Source organism: Barbus barbus (genome assembly GCF_936440315.1).
Source record: "Barbus barbus genome assembly, chromosome: 14".
In the NCBI taxonomy this organism is placed as follows: Eukaryota; Metazoa; Chordata; class Actinopteri; order Cypriniformes; family Cyprinidae; genus Barbus; species Barbus barbus.
This window is the reverse complement of record NC_136742.1, coordinates 4,045,044-4,065,781: the sequence shown is the minus strand read 5'-3', so window position 1 is coordinate 4,065,781 and position 20,738 is coordinate 4,045,044. Positions and strand designations below refer to the sequence as shown.

The 20,738-nt window shown below is 40.3% G+C and overlaps 1 pseudogene across 1 annotated transcript; it reads left to right on the top strand.

Moving 5' to 3' along the window:
* The first annotated feature begins 9,143 nt into the window (after window positions 1–9,143).
* LOC306880182 lies at window positions 9,144–20,059 on the top strand (annotated as a pseudogene). The gene is made up of 5 exons: window positions 9,144–9,738; window positions 11,378–11,647; window positions 12,268–12,342; window positions 17,114–17,329; window positions 18,210–20,059. The product of its transcript is annotated as an uncharacterized misc_RNA (transcript).
* Window positions 20,060–20,738: the final 679 nt, after the last annotated feature.

Below are 20,738 nucleotides of genomic sequence, written 5' to 3'. Positions count from 1 at the left end.
TAACTAACAAGAAACTCTGATTAACGATTTAGTAAGTAATAGTGCTCAGTTTAAACTGGTAATTGACTATTACATTTACATTTAGTCATTTAGCAGATGCTTTTATCCAAAAAGACTTACAAAGTAGCTTTTATTAGCTAATCAATAACTACTATTTTTTTCATATATCCTGGAGAACTACTAAGAACTGTATACATGTTCATAATTAATGTGAATTATGCATAATTTATCATTTATTATAAAAAGTGAAGATCATGTAACCCACTAGTAGTGACTCAAGTATTACCAGATCCTTCTAAAGGAACTATTGATTACTTGGATAAGTATTCTAAAGAGAAGATCATCATAACTAATTTTGGCTGATGTCATTGTGAGTAATGATTTAAGTGTTACCAAATCTAGCAAAATAAATTACTAGCCAGGACCTTACAAAAACCACAAACATTTACAATGATTTCAGTAATTACTAGGGAGTTATGATGATCTTCACTTTAGAATACTGATCCAAAAAATTAGTAATTCCATTAGAAGGATGTAGTAACACCTGAATAATTACTATCCAATACTTTACAAAACCCTCAAAAGCTTACAATGATTTCAGTCATTACTAGAGAATTAGAAATTCCTTCTGTAGAATTTGGTAATACTTGTGTCAGGATTGTGGACTGTTTTGTGTGTGTTTTGCTCCCCGTGTGACCCAGTTTCCCCATGTTAATTTGATCCCAGGTGTGTCTCCTTAGTTCCCTGATCATCCTATGTTTAAAAGCCCCAGTCCTTCTATGAATGTTTGTCGGTCGTTGAATTGTCATCCCTGTCCGTGATGTGTTTCCTGTGCCTCCCATGCTCCTAGTTGGATTAAAGATTCTCGTGTTTGTGAATTCCTCGTCTCCTGGTCTCCGTGTCTTCGTGCTCCCGGGCAGAGGTGTAACAGAACGACCGACCCCATACCGAAGACGAGTTCACCGCTCAGGATGCTTGAGCTTGTGCCCGTCGTTTGCGGGGGTTCACGCCGCCGTTCGCGGCTCGCCCCTGCCCGTTCTGCGTGGGCTGTTGGGCTGCCTGTCGCGGCTTACCCAGGCCACCCGTTTTGGGGAGAACGGGTCGCCATTCGCCGCTCGCCCTTACCCACCGCCCAAAAGAAATTCGTCCCGCCTGAGACGGCGATGAATGTTCCGCCCGCGGCGAGGAGGATTCCGCCGCAAGGGGCGATGAACGTTGCGCCGTCCGCGCTGAAGAGGATCCCGCCGCCTATAACGGTTCACCCCGAACCACCGAGGAAGGAAAGACAGGTGCCGGTAGGGATTTTGATTGAGTTTGAGGGCATGTCAGTCCCTCCAGTGCCTGCTCCTCGCCAGTGCCATCCAGTGCCAGCTCCTCGCCAGTGCCATCCAGTGCCTGCTCCTCGTCTGTGCCCTCCTATCCCTGCACCTCGCAAGAGGGTACCGTCCAGCCCACCTTCGTCTCCGCTGGTTCCGTCCAGCCCTCCTGGGTTCCCGCTGGTTCCGTCCAGCCCTCCTGGGTTCCCGCTGGTTCCGTCCAGCCCTCCTGGGGTCCCGCTGGTTCCGCCCAGCCGTCCTGAAGTCCCGCTGGTTCCGCCCAGCCGTCCTGAAGTCCCGCTGGTTCCGTCCAGCCCTCCTGAGTTCCCGCTGGTTCCGCCCAGCCCTCCTGAGTTCCCGCTGGTTCCGCCCAGCCCTCCTGAGTTCCCGCTGGTCCCGCCCAGCTCTCCTGAGTTCCCGCTGGTCCCGCCCAGCTCTCCTGAGTTCCCGCTGGTCCCGCCCAGCTCTCCTGAGTTCCCGCTGGTCCCGCCCAGCTCTCCTGCGTCCCCGCTGGTCCCGCCCAGCTCTCCTGCGTCTCCACTGGTCCCGTCCAGCTCAGCTCTTCCCGAGCGCCCCCAAGTGTCCGCGCTTCCAGAGCGCCCTCCAGTGCCGGCTCCACGCACGTGCCCTCCAGTGCCGGCTCCACGCACGTGCCCTCCAGTGCCGGCTCCACGCACGTGCCCTCCAGTGCCTGCTCCTCGAAGATCCCCACCCTCCCACCCACTCCTGCCTCCTCCACCGCTGTCGTCTGGCAGCCCCCCCGCTCGCCCTCAGCCCTCTATCGGTACGGTGCGAGCCCCGTGGGTCTGCCATCCTCCAGCGTTGCCGGGGCTGGAGTATCCCTTACCTCCGCCTCCAGCCTCCGAGGCCCGGACTCTGCCTCGGTCCGTAGACCCAGTGGCTCCACCTCGGCTCCTAGCTCCCTCGCCTCCACCGTCACTCCTCGATCCACCAGCTCCACCGGGCTCCCTCGTCCCTCCGGCTCCGCCTTGGTCGGGCGTCGACCCGCCATCGCCTCTGGACTCCTCTCCTCTGGCTGCGCCTCGTCGCTCCGTCCCACCGGCTCCGTTGGGCTCCTTCCTCCCTCCAGCTCCACCTTGGTCCTCAGTCGCTCCGGCTCCGCCGCGGATCTCCGGGTCTCCGCCTCCACCTCGGTCACCAGAGCCCTCGGCTCCACCCTGTCCCCCCGGATCCTCGGCATCACCCTGGCTCGTTGGCTCTCCGTCTCCGCCTCGGGCTCCTCCACCACCTGCTCCGCCGCCGTTGCTCGGCCCCCTGGAGTCGGCGGCCATCCCTCCTCCATGGCTCCTCCCTCCGTCGGCTCCACCTTGGGCCATTTTCACGGCTGTGGCCTGGGTCCAGCTGAGCGCCTCCTGCTCCGGGTCCCTCCTGTCTCTTCCCTGGCTCCTCCCTCCTTCGTCACCGCCTTGGCCTCTGTCTGCCGGCCCCCTCCAGGGTATCCGTCCTCCTCCTGAACCGCCTCCCTAGTTCCCACCCGCCCCTCCCCTTTGGATGTTTCTACGGTGCGAGGACGCACCTTCCGGGAGGGGGGCGATATGTCAGGATTGTGGACTGTTTTGTGTGTGTTTTGCTCCCCGTGTGACCCAGTTTCCCCATGTTAATTTGATCCCAGGTGTGTCTCCTTAGTTCCCTGATCATCCTATGTTTAAAAGCCCCAGTCCTTCTATGAATGTTTGTCGGTCGTTGAATTGTCATCCCTGTCCGTGATGTGTTTCCTGTGCCTCCCATGCTCCTAGTTGGATTAAAGATTCTCGTGTTTGTGAATTCCTCGTCTCCTGGTCTCCGTGTCTTCGTGCTCCCGGGCAGAGGTGTAACAACTTGAGTCATTACTAGTGGGTTACCATGACCTTCACTTTAGAATTAATTATGCATTATTCATGTTATTATAAACCTGTATACAGTAGTTCTTTGTAGTTCTTGGGGAGTAGTTACTGATTAGTTAATAGTGAACTACTATATTCAACTAAGCACTATTACTTACTAATTCATTAATCAGAGTTTCTTGTTAGATTCTAGTAGTTACTAGAGTGCTAATATTGCGTTACTCATGTGTTCTTGTGTAGTTATTCATTAATGATGGAACAGTATTCTAAAGTGTTACCGAACAGTTCTTAAAAGAATCACTGTTTCTTAGTGTGAAGAACAATGAGGCTTGGTCTGGGAAGCATGTGCATGTAATTCTATCTAGGATTAATCCTTATTCGATATTTTCTGGGGACGCTGCAGTGACTGGGAAGTGCTGGATGAAATAGTTAATCTATAGCTTGTAACAGTGTTAGAGTGGATTAGGACAGGTATCTGCAGGATCAGATGGGGACACAGCGGTGGGGTGCTGGAGGGTCTGCTCGCTCACTTTGGAATTTGCATGAAAATGCATCATTCTTTTATTTATATATATATATATATATATATATATATATATATGTACATATATATACATACAGTATATGTATATATATATACAGTATACATTCCATTCTGACTGGCCAAAGCTAGAATGTAGAGTGAGAATGACAACTAGAATGTAAATTTCCTGAAGAAAATGTGAGTGGGTGCTTGGCGTGGCAAAACTCGCCACTCGGTTGCTAGGTTGGCTTGAGTGGTTTCCTTGGCACTGCTGGGCAGTTGCTAGGGCACTAGGGATGGTTGCTAGGGCCGTTGCTAGGGTACCCAGTGTGGTTGCTAGGGTGTTGCTCTGCGGTTGCTAGGGTACCCAGGATGGTTGCTAGGGCGGTTGCTAGGGTACCCAGGGTGGTTGCTAAGTTGATGCTATGTGATTGCTAGGGTACTTGGGGTGGTTGCTAGGGTGTTGCTATGCGGTTGCTAGGGTACCCAGGATGGTTGCTAGGGCCGTTGCTAGGGTACCCAGGGTGGTTGCTAGGGTGTTGCTATGTGGTTGCTAGGGTATTTGGGGTGGTTGCTAGGGTGTTGCTATGCGGTTGCTAGGGTAATCAGGATGGTTGCTAGGGGAGCTAGGATGGTTGCTAGGGCGGTTGCTAAGGTACCCAGGGTGGTTGCTAAGGTGTTGCTATGTGGTTGCTAGGGTACTTGGGGTGGTTGCTAGGGTGTTGCTATGCGGTTGCTAGGGTACCCAGGATGGTTGCTATGGAGTTGCATGATGAATCTGCGAAGGCTTCTTGTCACTATGAATGATAAAAAACCAACTCCCATGCCTCTGTGACATTCAGAATGGAAGATATCCCTCTTTGGATTTTGGTTGCTAGGGTACTCTGTTTGGTTGCTATGGAGTTGCATGATGAAACTGCAAAGGCTTCTTGTCACTATGAATGATATAAACCAACTCCCGTGCCTCTGTGACATTCAGAATGGAAGATATCCCTATTTGGATTTTGGTTGCTAAGGTACTCTGTTTGGTTGCTATGGAGTTGCATGATGAAACTGCAAAGGCTTCTTGTCACTATGAATGATATAAACCAACTCCCATGCCTCTGTGACATTCAGAATGGAAGATATCCCTCTTTGGATTTTGGTTGCTAGGGTACTCTGTTTGGTTGCTATGGAGTTGCATGATGAAACTGCAAAGGCTTCTTGTCACTATGAATGATATAAACCAACTCCCGTGCCTCTGTGACATTCAGAATGGAAGATATCCCTCTTTGGATTTTGGTTGCTAGGGTACTCTGTTTGGTTGCTATGGAGTTGCATGATGAAACTGCAAAGGCTTCTTGTCACTATGAATGATATAAACCAACTCCCGTGCCTCTGTGACGTTCAGAATGGAAGATATCCCTCTTTGGATTTTGGTTGCTAGGGTACTCTGTTTGGTTGTTATGGAGTTGCATGATGAAACTGCAAAGGCTTCTTGTCACTATGAATGATATAAACAAACTCCCATGCCTCTGTGACTTTCAGAATGGAAGATATACCTCTTTGGATTTTGGTTGCTAAGGTCCTCTGTTTGGTTGCTATGGAGTTGCTTGGAGCTGCCAATGATGAAACTGCAAAGGCTTCTTGTCACTATGAATGATATAAACCAACTCCCATGCCTCTGTGACATTCAGAATGGAAGATATCCTTCTTTGGATTTTGGTTGCTAAGGTCCTCGACAACAGTTGCTAGGGAGGGGCTACGAAGTGTTGAGGTGATTCATGATTGGCTGTTTGCTGCCCCGAGTCAAATGAGACCACCCTCATGTTTCTATGACAATTCAGTCCGGAGATATCCCTTTGATCTCTTTCAATGGATGTCTATGGAACTTGTTGCTACGGTGCTCTAAATGGTTGCTAGGGCGTGGCTTGATAGCTTCACAATGATCCTTGTCTCTATGACACTGTGATCCAGAGCTATGTTCAATACAAAATCCCTATGCAATTTACCATAGTAGGTTAAACGCATGCATTTCATGGGCCGTCCTGCTCCATAGTAAGTCAATGGGGCAACTTTGGGGGCCTCTTCTGCCCCAGGGGTAAAAGTTTTACCCCATTGTGAGGTATGTTCTTACAGAGCCTGCCAGCCTCTTCAAATGTGGCAAATCACAAGTTTCTGCGAAATCCTCGCTCTGAGCTATGATTCGTCAAAGTTTGTCGCAATGTCAAGTCAATGCGATTTTTGGGCCGCTTTTTTGCCCCTGGGGCAAATACCGTACCCCCGATCGCTTATAAAAGTCATAGCACACCATTCCCGATTAATCCGCACGATTTGACGCCTGTGAGTGCGAGAATGAAAGAGTTGTCTCTGGCTAATTACCTTAATCTTTCTCATTTTACATGACCTCATTTGAGGTTATGTTTGAAGTAAAATCAGGGCATTTGCAGGTTTTGGTTACTGGATATTAAGTAATCCCAATTCCGTTTTATTTATTTATGTATGTATGTATTTATTTATCTAAATTTTACTAGAGTGCTGGTAGTGGAGATTTCTGGTTCCTTTCCAAAGGTATATTCAAAAATATATCAGTCACTTGAAAAATAGTATTTTAAAAATCGGATATCAGACCTAAAGATGTTTCCACTGAACATAATAAAAGAGTTTTAGCAATCCCATTCACTCTAATTTTATAAACCGTTGGATATGGCATTTTATTGTAATGCCCATTTTAAAACTAGTTTACAAGAACATGCTAATTTCAAGATCCACTGAGAAATTCACACATGTAACTGTAAGCATGTGTCTAATGTGTGTGTGTGTGTGTGTGTGTGTGTGTCAGAGAGATTACATATCTCACTGTATTACTCCCAGTGTCTAAATCAGATTTACTCAGACATTATTACCACATTGGTTCCTCTACGAGACATTATTAGAACTTTAGATTAACAACTCCATCCCCCCAGGATCACTAAAGGTGCTAGTTTGGCAATTTTTGCCCACCACTAACCCTCTGCAATTACACTGTGCTTAACACACCAAGCCACAAAAACAAAAGCCTTGTCATGCACAAGACAGTGTATTATTACTTCAAAATGACTAAAACTACTATTTTACTGATCTTTTATCAGTTTGTCAGAGTTGATGTTTCAGTCAGTTCACTAGGTGGCAGCATGTAATGACTCTCTGATTGCTGTGAACCAAATGAGCTCATCAGTCTGTCTGTTTGCTCTATGAATAATGCAATAAAAACTGGTCATGTTAGACATACATATATATACATGCAGGTGTGACAGGTTATATGGTTACAAAAAAACACCAGTAAATTCATGTTTAAATTTCCTATATGTTTTTTTTTTTTTTATATATATATATATATATAAATTTTAAGTTTTGGAAGTCAACATTTTAAATGGTCCTTGCCTATTTGACTGAACAAAAAAAAAAAAAACTTTTTCTATTGTTAGTCTTATAATTAGAATTGTAAGATATTATTTTAAAACATTATTATTTTCAAATGAAAGAAGTGTGCTGCTCATTTGACAGTTTGCCATTTTTAGTTGATTGGTGGGAAAATGACAGGAGAGACAGAGAGAGAGAGAGAGACGGGATGGATGGGGATTTGGTGCGGGGGTCAGATGGGGGAGGGCTGGGGCTGGGGCTCTGTTAGTGGCAATCAGCTCCAAAGTGGCTCACACACACATACGCACACACTCACACCAAACACATGCTCTCACATTGACACACACTCATATACACACACTGGCAGGAATCAATCTGTCAGTCAATACCTCAGGATGTGTGTAAGCTGTCCACATGAACACACGGTAAGAAATATGGGCATTTTAAAACAAACTTTTTCTTCCGTTGTCTCTCCATTTCTCCCTCTGTCATTCTACAGTTGTGCTAGTTTTATCCTGACACTCTTTTTTACCCTCTTTTGTTCTCTCACTCTTTTATTCCACTCTCAAATCCTCACTTTTCCCACTTTATCTACTCTTTTATTCTTTCTATAAAACTAAAGACCATCTAAAACAATTGAAAGTAAATCCTTCTCTTAGCAGCTATCTAAAATAATGATTTAAATAATGACTTAAAAACAGTTTATTAACTCTATTAATGTTAAGTTTATTAATGCTAATATTTCAGTTAAAGATGGAATTACAAATGAATGTTTAATAATGAAATGATTTTAATCTATTAAACTAATAATTACTGATTAAAACTAACACTTTTTGTTAGTTAGCAGTTTTAGTGGTTTATAATCTAGCCTCTTTAAGGTTGCCTACTTCGCTTAATATTAAGTGAAACAGATTTATCATTATGAAAATTTTAGTACATGTTAATTTCAAATAGTTTATGAAAGTTTTCAGTTATTAAAATGAATTCCTGGCTAATGTCAAGATGTTTCTGTACTAAAATGTTTTTTTATTATTATTTCCTCTAAAGACGAGATGTAAAATTGTTTAACGTAACCCTTGGCAATATTGGAATTTAAATTTGGATTTATTTGAAGTTGTAATTACTTGAAACCAAAAATATTTCTTTATTATTTAATGTTCATATTTGAACTTTTTAGTTGATTTAGTTTATGATCTAACCATTTATGTGTGACTCTTTGCTTGCTACCGTATAAAATAAATAAATGAAAAATTTGACATTTGATTTTCTCATCAATTTCAACATATGGATTGTCAGTTCCAAAATATGTAAACTTGTGTTATCTCAAAATGTCATAGTGTTTGGGTTTTTTAACACAAAATGCTTTGAATGGTGCTTTTCTCTGAGATGAGATGTTTTAGTTGGTCTGTGTCTGCTACCCTACTTTGACCTGTATTTCATCAGTCCTGACAACATTAAATATTGTTTGAGTTGTACATAACACTTGTGTTAAGGAGGAATAACTAGATTGATGGATTAAGATTATGGGATTGTATTTAGGCCTTTCTTCTATTAATCTGAAACTGTGCGCAACCCATACACCAACAGGATACATAATGAGCCAATAAATGAACAGTCGTGTATCACAAATGTTCTGTAATTTTTCATGAAGATGAATACATTGCTTTTTTATGTTTTGATTATTTAATAAAGGTATCACTATCAGCTTTACTGTAATATCAGGCCAGGCTTTGGAATCATCTTGTCTAACATGTGACATAACCTTCCAGAACATCAGTCAGTATGTTAGTCATTACCTGCTAATGTAGTCCTACAATAATTGGTCACAGATTACCATATAGTATCTGCACTGTATAGCTGGAGAAGACTGTGGCTAATCACTATTTTTTCTCTCTCTTTCTTTTTTGCCAGTTTCAGATGATAAAACTGGAAGCCTTCAGTTCAAAGGGACAGGCATTTTAAAAAACAAGTCTAATTTGGTACATTATTGTTTCCATCTCTGTGTAAAAACTGAAGTCTGTTGTTGTTCGCCTTGAAAACTCAAAGACAACAACTTCCATACTTCCTGTCGACAAAGCAATGTCTTCGTCTCTACCGCTGCCCTCTTTGCCTCCAAGCCCCCTGGCCATGGAGTATCTCAACGACTTCGACTTGCTAAAGTTTGAAGTGAAGCCTGACACCCCTCCGCCTCCTCCAACCTGCCTATACCCCAAACCAGGCGTCCATCAAGAGACGGCCGGTTCTCCGTATGCTCCTCGCCCTCCTCCTGACTCCAGCCTCAGCTCCAGTCCCTACACCTCCCTACCTCCATCACCGACGCTCAGTGACGGACACCCGCCATCTGCATCCTCCTCTTCTTCCTCTCTCTCGTTCCCGCTGTCCATCTCCACCGGGTACATGTCAGGCCAGAGCTCCGGCTCTCAAGGAAACCTGGACGGGGAGCGCAGCGGCTGGAGGCCCCACGCCATGTTCAAACCCCACCTCCTTGGAGGACCTGCTCTGGTTGGCTGCACTGCAGCAGCAGTTCGGTGGGGAGCCCGGAGGAGCCGCGTCTCTGCTGGGAGCTCTTGGAGGAGTGCCGGATCGAGGGGACCGGGATCGAGGAGGGTTTCTGGGATGTGAGGATGCAGTGGAGGCCCTGCTGAACTCTGCCGCAGCCGCTGTAACTTCACAGGTATGATCTAAGATATTTGGACAATTTATTTGTTTGTCCCAAGTGAGTGAAGAAAATCACTTATAGAGGGCCTTATGAAGGCCCTCTTATACACGCAGTGCAACGCAGCGCCAGGCGCGACGCAAGTGTTTTTTCACCATTCCATACCAAAATGTGTTGAAAAACACAATTCATAAAGCAATGCGAGTACGTTGCATTCATAAGCCCAAAGTATGCTTTGCTTTTGTATGTGTATGCTAGCATATGCATATAGTTCAATGCACAGACTTTCAAAATATATTTCATTTGATAACGCAGGCGGTGGACACATGCACTCTAGAAAGGTTCATCTTAGTCCAGTGTCTACGCTATTTTTCTCCAGAAGTTGTATTTTATTGTTGTTGTTCTGTCATTTATTTTCATTATCTACCATAAAACAGCAGCCTGGCCCAGTGTTGCCACCTTGTGGAACAACAGATTACTGCACTGTACGCAGACCCTCGCATAGACGGAAAAACCAAAGTATACTTTGAGCTTTAGCGTGAAACTGAAATGTTAAATTAGCATGAATTAGGTTCTGTGGTCAGACTTAATATTCAGGCCATAGACTGCCAACATTCTGAAGAGAATCTTTCAAATGCGCAGGTTTCTCAAACGCCCCCTTGAGTACAGAGGTTTGTTACCTCTGCAGCAATGAAAGAAAACCTATTTAGTATACTATGTATGTACAACATGTATTCCTGATTAGCTGGTTCAGGTGTCTTTGATTGGAGTTGAATTCTGCAGGACAGGAGCAGGATTGGAGACACTTGCTAGAGTTTAGCTCCAACCATACCAGCACCAGCTAATCATACAGTCTGCCAATCACAAGCTATGTTTCCATCCAAAGATTTGAATTTAACTTATGTGAAAAATTAGAAGATAGCATAAAAAAATAGCAAATAAAGCACCGTATCCATCCCTAAATGTAATTTAGTGCAACCAGGAAAGCATGTGGCTCTTTTATATACTGTATCTATAGTAAATTACCTGTGCCTCAGACGAAAGTTTGCAGATGAAACACAATAACAATCTGTGTCATGTTATCTTGTGTTAGGAGGCAGATGGTGTTTGGTAATGCAATCTTGTGGGACAGTTCTGGAAGGTAATTGTACAAAATCATTTTGATTATGTACTTTAACTCGGGTTATTAAAACAACGTTTGCGATGAGATCAGTCCACTGGTTCGTCTAGTTATCTACTAATCACATGATCTGTTGAGGCAGTCACATGAGGTTTTTTCTTGTGTATCAAGGAACTTATTTGGTAAATGTATTTCCATCAAAGTTCATGCGCAGGATTTCTTATATTATAGGCCAGAGGTTCTCAATCCTGGTTTAGGAGCCCCTCAACACTTGTCTCTTTCATCTCTCACCAATTTCAAGTCTTGGATTCTCTATTAATGAACTAATGACCTGATTCAGGTGTTTTTGATTAGAGAAATACACAAAACTTGCATTTTTTTATATCTGTGAACAGGGTTGAGAATCCCCGGCCAAGGGAAACCACTGGTCAAAAGAACCATTGGCCAAAGGTGTCTGTCCAAATGTGCCATTTTCATTATAATCTCTTTCCAATGAGCTCTTTGTAATCTCTTTGCATCTCCTCCGCTCTTTCACAGTTCCCAATTTTGTCCCAGAGTTCGAGCAGCAGTCACATGGGTGACTCCAGCAGTGACAGTGGTGTTGATGTTGTTCTTAACAAGCCATCAGACATGTGTCACCGGCCTATACTGGTTGTTTCATCCACCCCTCCATCTCTCTCCAATGTCAACACATCCACCAGTCCCTTCTCACAACCCCTCAGTCCACAGAGCCGCCTCCATCACTCACACCATCCAATGCAAGGCCATTATCATCATCATCATCATCATCATCTGCAAGTCACTCAGGTACTTGCAGTCACTAATTTATCCTCCTAAAATGGTTGTCAACACAGTCACATGCATGTACTCAACAGCGATCAGACTTCTTCTGCAGATAAGTTCCCAAAATAATTTGCAGCTTTTCAGGAAACACTTCCAAAAGTGAGGAAAAAGTGAGAAAACTTTTTTTAAAGTTTTTGAGAGTGTTAAGAAATATAGTTATGAAATTGTACTTACTTTATTTGCATTTAAGTGGCCTTTACATATTTAGGGATAGTTCACAAAAGACGATATTTTGGAAAAGTTGGTAACCAAACAGTTGCTGGTGGCCAAAAAACAAAACAAACAAAAAACTATGGAAGTCAATGGGCTACCAGCAACTGTCTGGTTACCACATTCTTCAAAATCTTCTTTTGTGCTCAAGAGAAGAAAGGAATTCATTTTGAACATCAGGGTGAATAAATTATATCAGTTTTCATGTTTTGGGTGAACTATACCTTTAATTTTATATTATCCACAAGTATTTTTTTCTTTAAATATAGTTTGAATATCTGAATAAGCACACTGCACAAGGGTTTGCACAAATGTAATGAGAATACCTTGTTTCAGATTTTGAACTATATCTGGTTGGTGATTTTGTTTTGAAGTGTGTTGAAAGCAAATTGATGGATGTGGCTGGTGAATACCTGCCTCTAAATGTGGAGCAGCGCTATCAGATTATGGTAATATCTACTATTATTGTGATGTAATCCTGATCACTGTCACTTACACTCAGTCAGATTATGCTGTATGGAAATGTGCTGCCAAAATCACACACACACTACACCATTAGGCCAAACCATGTTACACGCATACACACAAAGCTCACACATTTTTGTTGTATTACTATATTATTCAACATGATGTCATGAGAAACCAGCACAGTCATATAGTATAGTATTAATTATTTAGTTTGGTTGCTAGTAGTGAATGTAGTTTGTTTTGCCTCATGGCTTTTGTGTCACTGCTCGAGTTGTGTTCAAACCAGTTGATAGCAAGTTCATTGATAGTTACTGTAGAGTTGATTGATTTATTTTCAGTTAAGTAGTTTTGGTTGCAGTTGAAAAATTATTAGTAACAAATAATTCCAGTCTGCCACCAATTTACCTAAATGTAAAACAGTTATGAATTACCATTGAGAGTGATTAATTTTTAAAAGGAATTTGTTCTCAGTAATGTTTCAATTGCAACCAAAACTACTTCACTGAAAAAGCATGCATGCATGTATGGAAGCCCGTTTCCGCCAATGAATAAAGAATAAAACAAGGTAATTGCGACATTTTATCTCACAATTCAGACTTTTTTTCTCACAATTCTGACTTTTTCTTCAGAATTGCGAGTTTGTATCTCAGAATTGCGAGTTTGTATCTCAGAATTGCGAGTTTATATCTCAGAATTGTGAGTTTGTATCTCAGAATTTGTATCTCAGAATTGCGAGTTTATATCTCAGAATTGCGAGTTTATATCTCAGAATTGCGAGTTTGTATCTCAGAATTGTGAGTTTATATCTCAGAATTGCGAGTTTGTATCTCAGAATTGCGAGTTTATATCTCAGAATTGCGAGTTTATATCTCAGAATTGCGAGTTTATATCTCAGAATTGCGAGTTTGTATCTCAGAATTGCGAGTTTATATCTCAGAATTGTGAGTTTGAGTTTATATCTCAGAATTGCGAGTTTATATCTCAGAATTGTGAGTTTGAGTTTATATCTCAGAATTGCGAGTTTGTATCTCAGAATTGCGAGTTTATATCTCAGAATTGCGAGTTTATATCTCAGAATTGCGAGTTTGTATCTCAGAATTGTGAGTTTATATCTCAGAATTGCGAGTTTGTATCTCAGAATTGCGAGTTTATATCTCAGAATTGCGAGTTTATATCTCAGAATTGCGAGTTTGTATCTCAGAATTGCGAGTTTATATCTCAGAATTGTGAGTTTGAGTTTATATCTCAGAATTGCGAGTTTATATCTCAGAATTGTGAGTTTGAGTTTATATCTCAGAATTGCGAGTTTGTATCTCAGAATTGCGAGTTTATATCTCAGAATTGCGAGTTTATATCTCAGAATTGCGAGTTTGTATCTCAGAATTGCAAGTTTGTATCTCAGAATTGCGAGTTTATATCTCAGAATTGCGAGTTTGTATCTCAGAATTGCGAGTTTATATCTCAGAATTGCGAGTTTGTATCTCAGAATTGCGAGTTTATATCTCAGAATTGCGAGTTTATATCTCAGAATTGCGAGTTTATATCTCAGAATTGCGAGTTTGTATCTCAGAATTGCGAGTTTGTATCTCAGAATTGCGAGTTTATATCTCAGAATTGCGAGTTTATATCTCAGAATTGCGAGTTTATATCTCAGAATTGCGAGTTTATATCTCAGAATTGCGAGTTTGAGTTTATATCTCAGAATTGCGAGTTTATATCTCAGAATTGCGAGTTTATATCTCAGAATTGCGAGTTTGTATCTCAGAATTGCGAGTTTGTATCTCAGAATTGCGAGTTTATATCTCAGAATTGCGAGTTTATATCTCAGAATTGCGAGTTTATATCTCAGAATTGTGAGTTTGAGTTTATATCTCAGAATTGCGAGTTTGTATCTCAGAATTGCGAGTTTATATCTCAGAATTGCGAGTTTATATCTCAGAATTGCGAGTTTATATCTCAGAATTGCGAGTTTGTATCTCAGAATTGCGAGTTTATATCTCAGAATTGTGAGTTTGAGTTTATATCTCAGAATTGCGAGTTTATATCTCAGAATTGTGAGTTTGAGTTTATATCTCAGAATTGCGAGTTTGTATCTCAGAATTGCGAGTTTATATCTCAGAATTGCGAGTTTATATCTCAGAATTGCGAGTTTATATCTCAGAATTGTGAGTTTGAGTTTATATCTCAGAATTGCGAGTTTGTATCTCAGAATTGCGAGTTTATATCTCAGAATTGCGAGTTTATATCTCAGAATTGCGAGTTTATATCTCAGAATTGTGAGTTTGAGTTTATATCTCAGAATTGCGAGTTTGTATCTCAGAATTGCGAGTTTATATCTCAGAATTGCGAGTTTATATCTCAGAATTGCGAGTTTGTATCTCAGAATTGCGAGTTTATATCTCAGAATTGCGAGTTTATATCTCAGAATTGCGAGTTTGTATCTCAGAATTGCAAGTTTGTATCTCAGAATTGCGAGTTTATATCTCAGAATTGCGAGTTTGTATCTCAGAATTGCGAGTTTGTATCTCAGAATTGCAAGTTTGTATCTCAGAATTGCGAGTTTATATCTCAGAATTGCGAGTTTATATCAGAATTGCGAGTTTATATCTCAGAATTGCGAGTTTGTATCTCAGAATTGCAAGTTTGTATCTCAGAATTGCGAGTTTATATCTCAGAATTGCGAGTTTATATCTCAGAATTGCGAGTTTGTATCTCAGAATTGCGAGTTTGTATCTCAGAATTGCGAGTTTGTATCTCAGAATTGCGAGTTTATATCTCAGAATTGCGAGTTTGTATCTCAGAATTGCGAGTTTGTATCTCAGAATTGCGAGTTTGTATCTCAGAATTGCGAGTTTGTATCTCAGAATTGCGAGTTTATATCTCAGAATTGCGAGTTTGTATCTCAGAATTGCGAGTTTGTATCTCAGAATTGCGAGTTTATATCTCAGAATTGTGAGTTTGTATCTCAGAATTGTGAGTTTATATCTCAGAATTGTGAGTTTGTATCTCAGAATTGCGAGTTTATATCTCAGAATTGTGAGAAGAAAGTCAGAATTGTGAGATAAAAAGTCGCAATTACCTTGTTTTATTTTTTATTCATTGGCAGAAACGGGCTTCCATATTGCATGCATACATAAATCTTGTAGAAACTAAATTTGAACTTGCTCAGCTGTATGACTATTGCAGGGGGTTTTTATTACTCTTGTGGTTATTACCTTGTCACGGTGTTTACAGTTGTTGATATCAACTGGTTTGAATACAATTCTATTAGCACCACAAAAGCGATGACCCTTACGAAAAATAAGTTTATTCAAGTGTGCTATTAGTATACTTCTTTTAAACTAAAAAATAGGAACTTTGTCTACTTTTTATGTAGTAAATAATAGGCAGGAGAACAAACTGGCCCTAAAATCACAAGAAAGATGCAGACGGACATGACAGGCGTTAGTGGTGCAGACCTAGCTGAAAACAAAACCCCGTCGTATTCTGCTGAAGTTGAACTCGAAGGAAATGAAGTGAACCCCTGGCCATGTTTATGCTCTATTATGCAGTGTAAGCTGTGTTTGCCTAGGCTAGGGAGACCAAACTAGCAGCTTATGACTCGACATACCCCTTCGCAAGCATAGGTAAGGTAAATACTTGCATCATTGCATTGGTGGTTAAAATGAAGCTTTGGCAGTTTAGCAAAAGATTTTGCACAAATTAGCCAAAAAGACAGGTGCAGGGTGTTGTCTGCGACAATATCGCAATTGTTGTTTTAACAATGTGCGATTTGACATTATCAGTATTTAGCCAAAAACCAAACAAAACACTCCTACCATGTGTGAAGTCTAGTAGATAAGACTAGTGCGCACGCGCATTTACAGTGCGTTCTTTCACTGCGTGATTCAGTCTGTTAAAATGCATTTAAAATGATCACAAAATTGAAGATATAGGTGCAGAAAATGTATATTTATATAATTTCATATAGTAAATCAATATCACAACAAAGAGTGCCGTTTTTCTCCAAAAATCAACATGATCACAAATAGATTATAATTTTTTTTTACAACAGTTCAATAAACAAGAAATTAATTAATTGGTGACACGTATTAATTTTGCATTTGAAGTATTTTATTTATTTATTTTTTTTATATAATTTCAAAGGAGTATTCAACATTTAGATCATTTAAGGGTTGGATCCAGACTGAATGACTGAATAAGCCTAAATGATTAGATTAGTATAGATATAACCCTAATTGATTAGACCTAAATGATTAGTATAGATATAACCCTAATTAAACACATATGATCCTTAATTAGGGTTATATCTATACTGTTGTAAGGCTGTGGCCCTCCAGCATCTGAGTTTGACACCCTTGGCCTATCTAATTTTTGCGTCCCTCCCACTGTTAAAAGGTAACTAAGTAATTTTTAAATGAACTACTTTTTACTTTTACTTGAGTAGATTTTTAAACTGGTACTTGTACTTAAGTAAAATTTCATTAAGGTAATGGTACTTTTATTTGAGTAATATATTTTCGTACTCTTTCCACCTTGTTTTACTAAAGACACACAGTGATGAATTAGCACTGAAAAGGCGTGGACACAGTTATTTTAGCGCCTGACCAGTATGCATTTGTAGGAGTTTCCCTCTCAGATGCAAAATGTATGGGAGGAGAGTATTAAAATGAATCACACAACGCGTTTTACTAACTGGCCCTTTGTGAGAAATCTCTCAGACTTACCTCTTATTGTCTCTTTCTCTTTCAGTGTGGGATGGATGACCATTTTTCCGATGAGCAGTTGGTAAGTCTGTCAGTGCGAGAGCTGAACAGACATTTGCGTGGGGTAAGCAAAGATGAGGTGGTCCGTTTGAAACAGAAAAGACGGACGCTGAAGAACCGCGGTTACGCCCAGTCCTGCCGTTACAAACGACTCCAGCACCGGCACGCGCTTGAGTCCGAGAAACACATTCTCACGCAGCAGGTACACTACACACACACATCAAACACTGAAATATGACAGAAATTATGCAACAACAAACAACAAAAGTCAGTTATAACCAGTGTTGGGGAAAGTTGCTAAAAGTAATGCATTACAATATTGTGTTACTCCCTATAAAAGTAACGTAAAGTAATGCATTGTGATACTTTTTCTCATCTAGTCTGGGCTTGCTTGTTTAATTTGAAATGTTCTAAAAAAGTTTAAAAGCCCTTTCACTCAGAAGGTGAAATGAATTTGAGCTCTGCTGCCATTCTTGGGTGCATTTCCCAAAACCATCATTAACTATGGTCGTTAGTTCCATTGAACTCTATTCATAACAACCGAACTTGCAACCATAGTTGCTTTTGGGAAAAGCACCCCTGGATTGCATGATGAATAGGACATGAGAGAAGAAAGTTCAATACTTTTTTTCTCAATCACACAAAAAATAACTAAACACCAAAGTTATTTTTATCTTAATCTGAACACATAACCCCCAACACTGATTATAACAGAGCAGGTAATTATAATAGCCTAATAATAAGACAATTATATCATAAACCTAGTAATCTGGAAATCATTTCAAGACTTTATTTGCCTAAATTTTAAAGTCACAATGATATTTTAATGGAATATTGGCTTTTTGATTTTAAATCATTTATGTGCATATCATTTTTTTCATAATCTTTCATCAAAAACATTCAAGTCCAAAACAAAATCAAGTCCCAGCCTACACTTTATCTCATTGAAGAAGCTGTTTTACTCAGATATGTATAAAAGTAGTAAAGAAAAGATTATCACTATTTCCATTAGAAAGTTAATAGCAATCAACATGATATTAGTATTTCAATTGTATGATTTCTCTGTGTTTTGGTTCCTCTAGCTGGAGCAGCTGCAGTGTGAGCTGTCTCGTGTGTTGAGAGAGCGAGACACGTACAAAACTCGTTACGAGAAGCTCATCAGTGCAAACGAGACTCAGCCTTCCCATCCCAACACCTCGCCTTCTCCTACTCCGGATTTCTTTTTGTGACAAAATGAACATTGTCCAGAAGAGAATTGAAGGAGAGCTGAGTGAAAGTAATTCAAAAGAGCTGTGACTAGAACTCAACTTAAAATAAGCTATTAAACCAAAGCGGTGGACCTGGATTGTGACATAATGGCTTCATGCTACTGCTGATGGGATTGCGTTTTTGCCCATTGTGAGCTTGTGTAGCACCAGCCTGATTTCATTAGCATTCATAGGTTTTCATACACAAAAGGGATCTAGCACATTTCGAGATTTGGATAGGCACTGAAACGTACAGACTCAAAGTAATGACAGCATTTAAAACAAAGTATTTTACGTATTTATAATGAACACTCTGAGGATCATAAACTTTTGAATTAAAGGAATGAATTTGTTGTTTTATAATAAATAAGATTATTCACCGTTTTTGAAATTATAATGGTTTCATTCTATTCTGTATGAATCAATAAATTAGTAGCATTTTATATCTTTGATGATTTGGCCATAGAAAGCCTGCATATAACTTAAAGGGACAATTCACCTAAAAATGAAAATCCTGTCATCATTTACTCACCCTGATGTTTTTCTAAACCTGTATGAATTTCTCTCTTTGGCAGTATGGAAAAAATACTATAAAAGTGAATGGCTATCATCAACTGTTTGGTTACCCACATTCTTCAAAATATCTTCTTTTGTGTTGAGCAGAAGAAAGAAATTCGCACAGGTTTAAACAACGTCAGGGTGAGTATATAATGACAGAATTTCCATTTTTGGTGAACTGTCCCTTTAAGGCTTTGGGTTACTTTTATTAGGCCCGTGCAGAGCTCATTTATGAATACATTTGACATGGAAAAAAGGCGTTTCCATCATTCCCCAGTATGTAAATATCAAACTGGTGCTCTCATTTGTTAGAGGGTTCCTCTAAGGATAACACTGGTGTACTTGTGTAAAAACATTTACATTTTAATTGCTGTTAATATTGATATTGTACAGTTTTAGTGTCTAAACATACAAAAAAGTATGTGTGCACATTTTCTACTTATGAATAGGAATGAGATCACCCGTGGTAGCACAAAAGGCTTGCTATCGCATTGTGTTGAGCTATTTGTCATGATGAGTTTAGTTCTTACGAGAGTTTCATTAGCACATTTATTTGGCATTCACCAAAATGACTGTTAGAGATATAAATCTATGAAGAACTGCTGACTTTTTGAGCAAGAATGCAACACATGTAGAATCTATGATTATGTGTAGTATAAGCCATCTGTGTGATATTTTCATAGTAGCTACAGCAACTCACTGAAAAACAATGCAATCAACAACCAAGTGAAAATCATTACATAACTTTGAGTGACTGTGTCTTTGGAAGTTACATTTTATGATTAAGTTAAGGGTGTAATTTAACTGTGACATCAAATTAAGTTAGCAATTCACAGAGCTGGTCACTGTGGGTGTTAGTAGATGCCTATTTAGACGTAGACTTTTCTAGGAGGTTTACTTGGCTCGCCATAGGTTTATAAATTAAAATGTATCTGGCTATTTTCATTATTTATTCACAGTATTTATTCTTTGTTTGTAATGTGATAATTGTGTTCATTTGATAGTGTGTATTAATTTCATTCATATTTTGTAGCAGGGTAAAAAATATTATAAGATTTTATTCATTATGCTCTGATTGTAGTGGTTTCTTATTAAATAAACATACTTTTATCATTAATGATTTTACCAAGGATTGTGAACTGTACAACTGATTTATTCATCTGGCGTGTCATAAATTATTTTATTTGACTGTTTTCCCTGAGGTGCACTTATAATATTCATGAAGTTGTTTGACCAAGACATGACCATTTTCAACCCTGTTGGGGCTTCTTCTCCTTTAAAGGAATAGTTCACCCAAAAATGAAAATGTACTCACTCTCAGGCCATCAAAGATGTAAATGAGTTTGTTTCTCCATCTAAACAGATGGAGAAAAAATAAGCATTGCATCACTTGCTCACCAATGGATCCTCTGCAGTGAATGGGTGCCATCAGCATGAGAGTCCAAACAGCTGATAAAAAAACATATAAAAAACTAATCCACACCACTACAGTCCATCAGTTAACATCCGGTGAAGTGAAAAGCTGTGTGTTTGTATGAAACCAATCCATCATTAGAGCATTTGAAAAAGTCCATCTCCTGTTGTCCTCTCTCTCTCATCAGATAGGATAGGTCCAAGGTATCTTGGAGGGGTGAGGTGTCCAAGTCGCAACATCTAGCTACTGGGGTACCTCAGGGCTCGGTTTTTGGACCTCTTCTCTTTTCTCTCTACATGGCATCACTAGGTTCTGTCATTCAGAAACATGGCTTTTCATGTCACTGCTATGCTGATGACACTCAACTCTTACCTTTCATTCCATCCTGATGA